The sequence below is a fragment of the Schistocerca serialis genome, chromosome 2, assembly GCF_023864345.2.
Source record: "Schistocerca serialis cubense isolate TAMUIC-IGC-003099 chromosome 2, iqSchSeri2.2, whole genome shotgun sequence".
NCBI classification, from domain to species: Eukaryota; Metazoa; Arthropoda; class Insecta; order Orthoptera; family Acrididae; genus Schistocerca; species Schistocerca serialis.
In genome coordinates this window covers 1090856895-1090870201 of record NC_064639.1, presented here as the reverse complement: position 1 = coordinate 1090870201, position 13307 = coordinate 1090856895, and the positions used below count along the sequence as shown (strand labels likewise).

At 40.1% G+C, this 13307-nt stretch overlaps 1 non-coding gene across 1 annotated transcript; it reads right to left on the bottom strand.

The window, feature by feature from the left end:
* Positions 1 to 986: 986 nt before the first annotated feature.
* On the bottom strand, positions 987 to 1061 carry Trnas-cga (transfer RNA serine (anticodon CGA)). Its single transcript has one exon. It is a non-coding gene; the product is annotated as a tRNA-Ser (tRNA).
* Positions 1062 to 13307: the final 12246 nt, after the last annotated feature.

Below are 13307 nucleotides of genomic sequence, written 5' to 3'. Positions count from 1 at the left end.
CATTCATTTTTTCAAAAATTAAATAGATTCTAGAGTTTCAGACACCTGTGAGTATGGTTTGTACGCTGTGCAAAATTCATCGAACAGTCTCTCTTACTTATGAAGAGTAGGCCCGCAGCTCGTGGTCGTGCGGTAGCGTTCTCGCTTCCCGCACCCGGGCTCCCGGATTCGATTCCCGGCGGGGTCAGGGATTTTCTCTGCCCCGTGATGACTGGGTGTTGTGTGATGTCCTTAGGTTAGTTAGGTTTAAGTAGTTCTAAGTTCTAGGGGACTGATGGCCATAGATGTTAAGTCCCATAGTGCTCAGAGCCATTTTTGAACTTATGAAGAAAAGTGTACCTGTAGCAACAAGTGCAGCCAATAGTAAGTGAAAAAATGATGAAATTTCACACGTAAAAAAATTTATTTTGTTATGTTTTTGAACTTCCGCTGCTATGAGTGTGAATCCTGAATCCTTCCTGGTCATGCTAACAAAGTTTTATGAATTTACTTGTAAAAGTATAGACAGTGGAAATTAAAATGTCCTGTGGTGCCTCTCCTGCTCCAAGTCGGCCCGTTTGACGTCCTACACCCCTTAAAGGAATGAAAAACACACGCAGCTCCCTGAGAGATGACTAATATCGAGACAATGGAATGCCGCACTTTGTAGGTGGCCTATAGAAGCAGCCACAGGAAGGAGACAGGCAGAACCGCGGATTGCGGACGTCTCCTCAAAGAAGAGCCGCCAGCTAGCTGTGATCTCCCCACCCCACCGGTGTGGTTAGCGCTAAAGCGCACGAGCGTGGGAACGCCGCACTGTAAGGCTAACCTGTGTCACTGGGCGTCTCCTCGCCATTAAAGCAGAAGACTGGAACTGCATTGAAGTGATAGCTGGAGCCACCGGCAGCAATGCAGACTGCCAGATGAAGAAGATATCAGTTTAACTTTAATGACACTTGTATTACAAACATCTTTCTTTATGAAACTTCCTGGCAGATTAAAACTGTATGCCGGACCGAGACTCGAACTCGGGACCTTTGCCTTTCGCGGGCAAGTGCTCTACCAACTGAGCTACCCAAGCACGACTCACGACCCATCCTCACAGCTTCACTTCTGCCAGTACCTCGTCTCCTACCTTCCAAACTTTACAGAAGCTCTCCTGCGAACCTTGCAGAACTAGCACTCCTGAAAGAAAGGATATTGCGGAGACATGGCTTAGCCACAGCCTGGGGGATATTTCCAGAATGAGAATTTCACTCTGCAGCTGAGTGTGCGCTGATATGAAACTTCCTGGCAGATTAAAACTGTGTGCCGGACCGAGACTCGAACTCGGGACCTTTGCCTTTCGCGGGCAAGTGCTTTACCAGCTGAGGTACCCAAGCACGACTCACGCACCGTCCTCACAGCTTCACTTCTGCCAGTACCTCATCTCCTACCTTCCAAACTTGCCCGCGTAAGGCAAAGGTCCCGAGTTCGAGTCTCGGTCCGACACCCAGTTTTAATCTGCCAGGAAGTTTAATATCAGCGCACACTCCGCTGCAGAGTGAAAATCTCATTCTGGATCTTTCTTTATATCTGACACGTGAGAAACGAACTAAAATTGACGCCAATAATTGTGTACAGAAATATTGTTACAATCTTCATACTGTACAAGCAGTATCTGGTAAAGCCTGGAGTTTAAATTGATTTTCTGTTAAGTGTTCGAACGTGTAAGGAATATATTCTGCTTCCAGTGGGTCGGTGATTTCTTGGATACTGGGAAAGTTGGGAAGATATCACATTTCTAAGAAAGAAATAAAAAGTAACAAAATGCAATTTTGTCAAATGATGACATAGTTGGAGACCGTGGCTGTTATTTGAAGACAAATGTTGATGGTGTTAGGACAGCAACCAGCCACAAATTTACTTTCTGTTCCTTTATTCAAAGGCTACCGTTACCGGTTTCGAATCGTTATGATTCATCTTCAGACAGTTTTCATGCTTTCATTACAATCCTTTGAATAAAGGAACTGAATGTAAATTTGTGTCTGGTTGCCGCCCCAACACCATCAAGTAACAAAATATTGATTTATTCTGAAATTACAATTAAGCAAAACACAATATTTATCGGAGGGCAGCCTACACTGACGTTACGCAATGATAAACGACACAGAGTACAAATATTGAAACCATAGCTAGGTACAGAGAACTGCAAGCAAGCTGGAGAGAAAATTCTGAACCAAGAGAGCAGAGCAAGGTAACTGTGATATCGTACAGAATCCCGTTCCACACCAAAGTTGGCACTGTGAATCGATACCATAGATTTTAGCGAGGGTTCGCTACAGTCCACGACGACGTATGGGAGGCGCTCCTGAACATCACGCCTCCCCTCTGAGCACAGTAGCGCCCTAACGCTGAGGTCAATATAGTGCTGATCTAGCAAGATCTCTGCCCAGTTCGTGACCTGGTCTGAAGGAGTCGACATCTTAGTATAGGACCACTGCGATAGTTAAAGTTTCTGATCGACTTGTTAATTCAGATCTGCATCATACTCTGCAAGCCACCTAATGGTGTGTGTGTGTGTGTGGGGGGGGGGGGGGGGGATATTTTTTGTACCACTGAATGACCCCTCCAGCCCTGTTCCACCGGCGAACAGCGCTTGGGAACAATGATAGTCAGTGCGCCGCTGTACTGGCTCCAATTTCTAGAATTTTCTCCTCGTGGTCATTAAAGCGAGAGCTACGTGGGGGGAAGGAATACGGTATGTTGTCCAACTCTTCCCAGATAGTGTTCTCTCGAAATTTCAATTGTAAATCTCTCCGTGATGCACAGCGGTGTTTGTTCATCATCTCCGTTACACTCTCTCACCGGCTAAACGATGCCGTGACGAACACACCGCCCTTCATTGGATCTTCTCTATCTCGTCTATCAGTCCTACCTGGCAGGGATTCCATGTAGATGAGCAATATTCAAGAATCGGTCGAACAAGCGCCTTATAAGCCACTTCCTTCGTGGATGAGTTACATAGATTTGCAACTTCACTCGGGCTTGTACACAACCTTTTATCATGACTCGTCTGCAAAAGGGGTTCGGTTGGGCACAGTTGCATTCGCGCCCTATGTTGAGTAAATAGCCAGCCTAAATACAGCAGTGAATGAATTCCAGTATTTCTCTAAATTACGATCGTTCACAAATGATTTACACCGACAACAGCTTAGAATGAAAACGCTTTTATTTTACTAAATCACATCCACAGACCAAACTGATGCCCACGTGATACTATGTCGGCGGCTCTTAGCCGCACCGACCTTACCGCACCGACGGACCACGATCAAAAGACCACGACCTTTGTCCCCTATCCTCTGTCCTGTGTCAGGTCACGTGACACTACAATAGTCAAATATATAATTTCTAAAAATGGCCGTCATGCATTTACAATGTTACAATATTAAAATACGTAAAACTAAACACCTTATATTATTTTGTAGACAATCATCAGATTATTTACATATTTAAGGGCACTCCAATTTTTGGCAGTTTCACCCCTCTTCTTTTGTTTAATCACGTCTTTGCCTAAAAGGTGTGGCGTACGAAATACTCATTTTGCTCTACATAGATCGAAAACTGAACAGTACCTTCACAATAAAGGACAATAACTTGTTATGCAGACGTTCTCAAACATCCTTACAACTTAATTTTTATATAAAACATGTTCTTTAATGTCCAAAATATTATCCCTGCTACTATGCTTTAAATTTGAGTTTTGAACTATTTTGAAGAGCTCTTATGTTTATGGAGTACTCCTATTTAAGTGATCAGATACCCAGCAAATCCAATGATTAGCAAGAAAAGCACAACTTCCATTATTAACATATGTACCAAGTTATGCACTGAGACATAGACAGTTATGTAACTAAGTAATTCAATGTGAAACTGTTATATGCTGCCTCCTCTCTGTATCAAGAAGCTGACTCCATAAATATATTGACTTGTGCTTGCTACACCTCAACTGTTCTTCCACGGTAAACATTAGCACATCCAGCAAATTAGTTATACTAATACAGTATTCCGTGTAATCTCACAGATTTTTCCTGTGAATGTGAATCTGGCATCTGCTTTTCCCACTGTTTGTTTTATGTGGTCATTCCACTTAAGGTAGCTTTAGATAGTTACTCTTAGATGCACTCCTAGATATTTTACGGTAGATAACGTTTCCAGCGATTTGTCATCAATAGCGCAGCTATACAGTAGCGAATTTCCTTTCCCATGTATGCACCATATGTTACATTTATTTACGTTCAGGGTAACTGCCAGAGCCTCCACCATTCATCAGTTCTCTGGAGGTCATTCTGCAAATCGTTACTATGTTCTGGCCTTGCTACTCTGCTATAGACAACCGCATCATTTGTGAACAGCCTTAAAGAGCATCCGGCGCTTTCTACTAGATCATTTACATATATTGTAAACAGTATCGGTCCAACCACACTTCCTTGGGGTACAACGGAAATGACCTTTACATCTGACGATTTTGTTCCGTTGAGAGCGACGTGTTGAGTTCAGTCTGCAAGTAAGCCTTGAATCCAGTCGCAAATCTGCTTCGATACTCGATAAGCTCGTATTTTTTTCACTAAACGGCCGTGCGGGACGGTGTCAAATGATTCCCTGAAGTCGAGCAAAACGGCATCAACCTGAGCGCCTTTGTCTACGGCGCTGTGGATCTCATGGAGGAACAAAGAGAGGTGAGTTTCGCAGTATGTTTGCAGAATCTGTGCTGGCTTTTATAAAGGAGATTTTCATTCTCCAAAAATGTCATAATTCTTGAGCATAAAACATATTTCATAATCCTATAACAGATTGACATCAACGATATATGTCTATACTTGTGTGCATCTGTTCTGTTGGGCTTCCTAAGAATGGGAATGATCTGAGCTTTCTTCCAGTCGCTAGGTACTCTTCGTTGCTCAAGCGATCTACGATAAATTACTGCTAGAAAGGGAGCGAGTTCTTTCGCATAATCTTTGTAGAATAATATGGGTATCTCATCTGGTCCTGACGCCTTTCCACTACTAAGCGATTTTAGTTGCTTTTCTATTCCGCGATCGGTTACCTCAATACCCGCCATTTCGACGTTCGTACGACGATTAAAAGGATGGACCATGTTAATATTTTCCGCGGTGAAACGATTTCGGAAGACTGAATTCAACATTTCAGCCTTGTCTCTGTTATTCCCGATTTCGGTGCCAGTATGACCACTGAGTAAATGAATAGACGACTTTGGCCCATTTACTGATTTTACATACGACCAAAACCTTTTAGGGCTTTTGCTCAGATCGGTTGACAAAGTTTTTTCAAAGTCATTGAACGCTTCTCTCATTGCTATCCTTACGCTTTTTAATCACTTCGTTTAGCTTTTGTTTGTCAGCTAGGCTTTTACTTCTCTTGAATTTGAGATGAAGTTCTGTTTATTTACGTAGCAGTTTTCTAACTCGATTACTAAAACCATGGTGGGCCTTTCCCATCTCGTAAGACCTTCGCGGAACATACTTGTCTAGGGCATATAACGCGGTGCCTTTGAACTTTTTTCCATTTGTGCTCCGCATTTTCGTCCTCGTCACCGAATATTTGATGCCGACTCCTCAGGTACTCTGAAATATGTATCCTGTCACGCTTGTTTAGCAAAAATAACTTCTTACCTTTCTTAAGATTCTTTGTAGGAACCATTGTCATAGATTCTGTCAGTCTTATATGACTGATTCCGTCATCTACGCTACAAGTTCAGGTCTGTTTATTGCAAGGAGGTCTAAGACGTTACCCTGACGAGATGGTTCTCTAACTACTCTGAAATAAGTATCCTGTCACTCTTGTTTAGCAAAAATAACTTCTTACCTTTCTTAAGATTCTTTGTAGGAACCATTGTCATAGATTCTGTCAGTCTTATATGACTGATTCCGTCATCTACGCTACAAGTTCAGGTCTGTTTATTGCAAGGAGGTCTAAGACGTTACCCTGACGAGATGGTTCTCTAACTACTCTGAAATAAGTATCCTGTCACTCTTGTTTAGCAAAAATAACTTCTTACCTTTCTTAAGATTCTTTGTAGGAACCATTGTCATAGATTCTGTCAGTCTTATATGACTGATTCCGTCATCTACGCTACAAGTTCAGGTCTGTTTATTGCAAGGAGGTCTAAGACGTTACCCTGACGAGATGGTTCTCTAACTACTCTGAAATAAGTATCCTGTCACTCTTGTTTAGCAAAAATAACTTCTTACCTTTCTTAAGATTCTTTGTAGGAACCATTGTCATAGATTCTGTCAGTCTTATATGACTGATTCCGTCATCTACGCTACAAGTTCAGGTCTGTTTATTGCAAGGAGGTCTAAGACGTTACCCTGACGAGATGGTTCTCTAACTACTCTGAAATAAGTATCCTGTCACTCTTGTTTAGCAAAAATATCTTCTTACCTTTCTTAAGATTCTTTGTAGGAACCATTGTCATAGATTCTGTCAGTCTTATATGACTGATTCCGTCATCTACGCTACAAGTTCAGGTCTGTTTATTGCAAGGAGGTCTAAGACGTTACCCTGACGAGATGGTTCTCTAACTACTCTGAAATAAGTATCCTGTCACTCTTGTTTAGCAAAAATAACTTCTTACCTTTCTTAAGATTCTTTGTAGGAACCATTGTCATAGATTCTGTCAGTCTTATATGACTGATTCCGTCATCTACGCTACAAGTTCAGGTCTGTTTATTGCAAGGAGGTCTAAGACGTTACCCTGACGAGATGGTTCTCTAACTACTCTGAAATAAGTATCCTGTCACTCTTGTTTAGCAAAAATAACTTCTTACCTTTCTTAAGATTCTTTGCAGGAACCATTGTCATAGATTCTGTCAGTCTTATATGACTGATTCCGTCATCTACGCTACAAGTTCAGGTCTGTTTATTGCAAGGAGGTCTAAGACGTTACCCTGACGAGATGGTTCTCTAACTACTCTGAAATAAGTATCCTGTCACTCTTGTTTAGCAAAAATAACTTCTTACCTTTCTTAAGATTCTTTGCAGGAACCATTGTCATAGATTCTGTCAGTCTTATATGACTGATTCCGTCATCTACGCTACAAGTTCAGGTCTGTTTATTGCAAGGAGGTCTAAGACGTTACCCTGACGAGATGGTTCTCTAACTACTCTGAAATAAGTATCCTGTCACTCTTGTTTAGCAAAAATATCTTCTTACCTTTCTTAAGATTCTTTGTAGGAACCATTGTCATAGATTCTGTCAGTCTTATATGACTGATTCCGTCATCTACGCTACAAGTTCAGGTCTGTTTATTGCAAGGAGGTCTAAGACGTTACCCTGACGAGATGGTTCTCTAACTACTCTGAAATAAGTATCCTGTCACTCTTGTTTAGCAAAAATAACTTCTTACCTTTCTTAAGATTCTTTGTAGGAACCATTGTCATAGATTCTGTCAGTCTTATATGACTGATTCCGTCATCTACGCTACAAGTTCAGGTCTGTTTATTGCAAGGAGGTCTAAGACGTTACCCTGACGAGATGGTTCTCTAACTACTCTGAAATAAGTATCCTGTCACTCTTGTTTAGCAAAAATAACTTCTTACCTTTCTTAAGATTCTTTGTAGGAACCATTGTCATAGATTCTGTCAGTCTTATATGACTGATTCCGTCATCTACGCTACAAGTTCAGGTCTGTTTATTGCAAGGAGGTCTAAGACGTTACCCTGACGAGATGGTTCTCTAACTACTCTGAAATAAGTATCCTGTCACTCTTGTTTAGCAAAAATATCTTCTTACCTTTCTTAAGATTCTTTGTAGGAACCATTGTCATAGATTCTGTCAGTCTTATATGACTGATTCCGTCATCTACGCTACAAGTTCAGGTCTGTTTATTGCAAGGAGGTCTAAGACGTTACCCTGACGAGATGGTTCTCTAACTACTCTGAAATAAGTATCCTGTCACTCTTGTTTAGCAAAAATAACTTCTTACCTTTCTTAAGATTCTTTGTAGGAACCATTGTCATAGATTCTGTCAGTCTTATATGACTGATTCCGTCATCTACGCTACAAGTTCAGGTCTGTTTATTGCAAGGAGGTCTAAGACGTTACCCTGACGAGATGGTTCTCTAACTACTCTGAAATAAGTATCCTGTCACTCTTGTTTAGCAAAAATATCTTCTTACCTTTCTTAAGATTCTTTGTAGGAACCATTGTCATAGATTCTGTCAGTCTTATATGACTGATTCCGTCATCTACGCTACAAGTTCAGGTCTGTTTATTGCAAGGAGGTCTAAGACGTTACCCTGACGAGATGGTTCTCTAACTACTCTGAAATAAGTATCCTGTCACTCTTGTTTAGCAAAAATAACTTCTTACCTTTCTTAAGATTCTTTGCAGGAACCATTGTCATAGATTCTGTCAGTCTTATATGACTGATTCCGTCATCTACGCTACAAGTTCAGGTCTGTTTATTGCAAGGAGGTCTAAGACGTTACCCTGACGAGATGGTTCTCTAACTACTCTGAAATAAGTATCCTGTCACTCTTGTTTAGCAAAAATATCTTCTTACCTTTCTTAAGATTCTTTGTAGGAACCATTGTCATAGATTCTGTCAGTCTTATATGACTGATTCCGTCATCTACGCTACAAGTTCAGGTCTGTTTATTGCAAGGAGGTCTAAGACGTTACCCTGACGAGATGGTTCTCTAACTACTCTGAAATAAGTATCCTGTCACGCTTGTTTAGCAAAAATAACTTCTTACCTTTCTTAAGATTCTTTGTAGGAACCATTGTCATAGATTCTGTCAGTCTTATATGACTGATTCCGTCATCTACGCTACAAATTCAGGTCTGTTTATTGCAAGGAGGTCTAAGACGTTACCCTGACGAGATGGTTCTCTAACTACTCTGAAATAAGTATCCTGTCACTCTTGTTTAGCAAAAATAACTTCTTACCTTTCTTAAGATTCTTTGTAGGAACCATTGTCATAGATTCTGTCAGTCTTATATGTCTGATTCCGTCATCTACGCTACAAGTTTAGGTCTGTTTATTGCAAGGAGGTCTAAGACGTTACCCTGACGAGATGGTTCTCTAACTACTCTGAAATAAGTATCCTGTCACTCTTGTTTAGCAAAAATAACTTCTTACCTTTCTTAAGATTCTTTGTAGGAACCATTGTCATAGATTCTGTCAGTCTTATATGACTGATTCCGTCATCTACGCTACAAGTTCAGGTCTGTTTATTGCAAGGAGGTCTAAGACGTTACCCTGACGAGATGGTTCTCTAACTACTCTGAAATAAGTATCCTGTCACGCTTGTTTAGCAAAAATAACTTCTTACCTTTCTTAAGATTCTTTGTAGGAACCATTGTCATAGATTCTGTCAGTCTTATATGACTGATTCCGTCATCTACGCTACAAGTTCAGGTCTGTTTATTGCAAGGAGGTCTAAGACGTTACCCTGACGAGATGGTTCTCTAACTACTCTGAAATAAGTATCCTGTCACTCTTGTTTAGCAAAAATAACTTCTTACCTTTCTTAAGATTCTTTGTAGGAACCATTGTCATAGATTCTGTCAGTCTTATATGACTGATTCCGTCATCTACGCTACAAGTTCAGGTCTGTTTATTGCAAGGAGGTCTAAGACGTTACCCTGACGAGATGGTTCTCTAACTACTCTGAAATAAGTATCCTGTCACTCTTGTTTAGCAAAAATAACTTCTTACCTTTCTTAAGATTCTTTGTAGGAACCATTGTCATAGATTCTGTCAGTCTTATATGACTGATTCCGTCATCTACGCTACAAGTTCAGGTCTGTTTATTGCAAGGAGGTCTAAGACGTTACCCTGACGAGATGGTTCTCTAACTACTCTGAAATAAGTATCCTGTCACTCTTGTTTAGCAAAAATAACTTCTTACCTTTCTTAAGATTCTTTGTAGGAACCATTGTCATAGATTCTGTCAGTCTTATATGACTGATTCCGTCATCTACGCTACAAGTTCAGGTCTGTTTATTGCAAGGAGGTCTAAGACGTTACCCTGACGAGATGGTTCTCTAACTACTCTGAAATAAGTATCCTGTCACTCTTGTTTAGCAAAAATAACTTCTTACCTTTCTTAAGATTCTTTGTAGGAACCATTGTCATAGATTCTGTCAGTCTTATATGACTGATTCCGTCATCTACGCTACAAGTTCAGGTCTGTTTATTGCAAGGAGGTCTAAGACGTTACCCTGACGAGATGGTTCTCTAACTACTCTGAAATAAGTATCCTGTCACTCTTGTTTAGCAAAAATAACTTCTTACCTTTCTTAAGATTCTTTGTAGGAACCATTGTCATAGATTCTGTCAGTCTTATATGACTGATTCCGTCATCTACGCTACAAGTTCAGGTCTGTTTATTGCAAGGAGGTCTAAGACGTTACCCTGACGAGATGGTTCTCTAACTACTCTGAAATAAGTATCCTGTCACTCTTGTTTAGCAAAAATAACTTCTTACCTTTCTTAAGATTCTTTGTAGGAACCATTGTCATAGATTCTGTCAGTCTTATATGACTGATTCCGTCATCTACGCTACAAGTTCAGGTCTGTTTATTGCAAGGAGGTCTAAGACGTTACCCTGACGAGATGGTTCTCTAACTACTCTGAAATAAGTATCCTGTCACTCTTGTTTAGCAAAAATAACTTCTTACCTTTCTTAAGATTCTTTGTAGGAACCATTGTCATAGATTCTGTCAGTCTTATATGACTGATTCCGTCATCTACGCTACAAGTTCAGGTCTGTTTATTGCAAGGAGGTCTAAGACGTTACCCTGACGAGATGGTTCTCTAACTACTCTGAAATAAGTATCCTGTCACTCTTGTTTAGCAAAAATAACTTCTTACCTTTCTTAAGATTCTTTGTAGGAACCATTGTCATAGATTCTGTCAGTCTTATATGTCTGATTCCGTCATCTACGCTACAAGTTTAGGTCTGTTTATTGCAAGGAGGTCTAAGACGTTACCCTGACGAGATGGTTCTCTAACTACTCTGAAATAAGTATCCTGTCACTCTTGTTTAGCAAAAATAACTTCTTACCTTTCTTAAGATTCTTTGTAGGAACCATTGTCATAGATTCTGTCAGTCTTATATGACTGATTCCGTCATCTACGCTACAAGTTCAGGTCTGTTTATTGCAAGGAGGTCTAAGACGTTACCCTGACGAGATGGTTCTCTAACTACTCTGAAATAAGTATCCTGTCACTCTTGTTTAGCAAAAATAACTTCTTACCTTTCTTAAGATTCTTTGTAGGAACCATTGTCATAGATTCTGTCAGTCTTATATGACTGATTCCGTCATCTACGCTACAAATTCAGGTCTGTTTATTGCAAGGAGGTCTAAGACGTTACCCTGACGAGATGGTTCTCTAACTACTCTGAAATAAGTATCCTGTCACTCTTGTTTAGCAAAAATAACTTCTTACCTTTCTTAAGATTCTTTGTAGGAACCATTGTCATAGATTCTGTCAGTCTTATATGACTGATTCCGTCATCTACGCTACAAGTTCAGGTCTGTTTATTGCAAGGAGGTCTAAGACGTTACCCTGACGAGATGGTTCTCTAACTACTCTGAAATAAGTATCCTGTCACTCTTGTTTAGCAAAAATAACTTCTTACCTTTCTTAAGATTCTTTGTAGGAACCATTGTCATAGATTCTGTCAGTCTTATATGACTGATTCCGTCATCTACGCTACAAGTTCAGGTCTGTTTATTGCAAGGAGGTCTAAGACGTTACCCTGACGAGATGGTTCTCTAACTACTCTGAAATAAGTATCCTGTCACTCTTGTTTAGCAAAAATAACTTCTTACCTTTCTTAAGATTCTTTGTAGGAACCATTGTCATAGATTCTGTCAGTCTTATATGACTGATTCCGTCATCTACGCTACAAGTTCAGGTCTGTTTATTGCAAGGAGGTCTAAGACGTTACCCTGACGAGATGGTTCTCTAACTACTCTGAAATAAGTATCCTGTCACTCTTGTTTAGCAAAAATAACTTCTTACCTTTCTTAAGATTCTTTGTAGGAACCATTGTCATAGATTCTGTCAGTCTTATATGACTGATTCCGTCATCTACGCTACAAGTTCAGGTCTGTTTATTGCAAGGAGGTCTAAGACGTTACCCTGACGAGATGGTTCTCTAACTACTCTGAAATAAGTATCCTGTCACTCTTGTTTAGCAAAAATAACTTCTTACCTTTCTTAAGATTCTTTGTAGGAACCATTGTCATAGATTCTGTCAGTCTTATATGACTGATTCCGTCATCTACGCTACAAGTTCAGGTCTGTTTATTGCAAGGAGGTCTAAGACGTTACCCTGACGAGATGGTTCTCTAACTACTCTGAAATAAGTATCCTGTCACTCTTGTTTAGCAAAAATAACTTCTTACCTTTCTTAAGATTCTTTGTAGGAACCATTGTCATAGATTCTGTCAGTCTTATATGACTGATTCCGTCATCTACGCTACAAGTTCAGGTCTGTTTATTGCAAGGAGGTCTAAGACGTTACCCTGACGAGATGGTTCTCTAACTACTCTGAAATAAGTATCCTGTCACTCTTGTTTAGCAAAAATATCTTCTTACCTTTCTTAAGATTCTTTGTAGGAACCATTGTCATAGATTCTGTCAGTCTTATATGACTGATTCCGTCATCTACGCTACAAGTTCAGGTCTGTTTATTGCAAGGAGGTCTAAGACGTTACCCTGACGAGATGGTTCTCTAACTACTCTGAAATAAGTATCCTGTCACTCTTGTTTAGCAAAAATAACTTCTTACCTTTCTTAAGATTCTTTGTAGGAACCATTGTCATAGATTCTGTCAGTCTTATATGACTGATTCCGTCATCTACGCTACAAGTTCAGGTCTGTTTATTGCAAGGAGGTCTAAGACGTTACCCTGACGAGATGGTTCTCTAACTACTCTGAAATAAGTATCCTGTCACTCTTGTTTAGCAAAAATAACTTCTTACCTTTCTTAAGATTCTTTGTAGGAACCATTGTCATAGATTCTGTCAGTCTTATATGACTGATTCCGTCATCTACGCTACAAGTTCAGGTCTGTTTATTGCAAGGAGGTCTAAGACGTTACCCTGACGAGATGGTTCTCTAACTACTCTGAAATAAGTATCCTGTCACTCTTGTTTAGCAAAAATAACTTCTTACCTTTCTTAAGATTCTTTGTAGGAACCATTGTCATAGATTCTGTCAGTCTTATATGACTGATTCCGTCATCTACGCTACAAGTTCAGGTCTGTTTATTGCAAGGAGGTCTAAGACGTTACCCTGACGAGA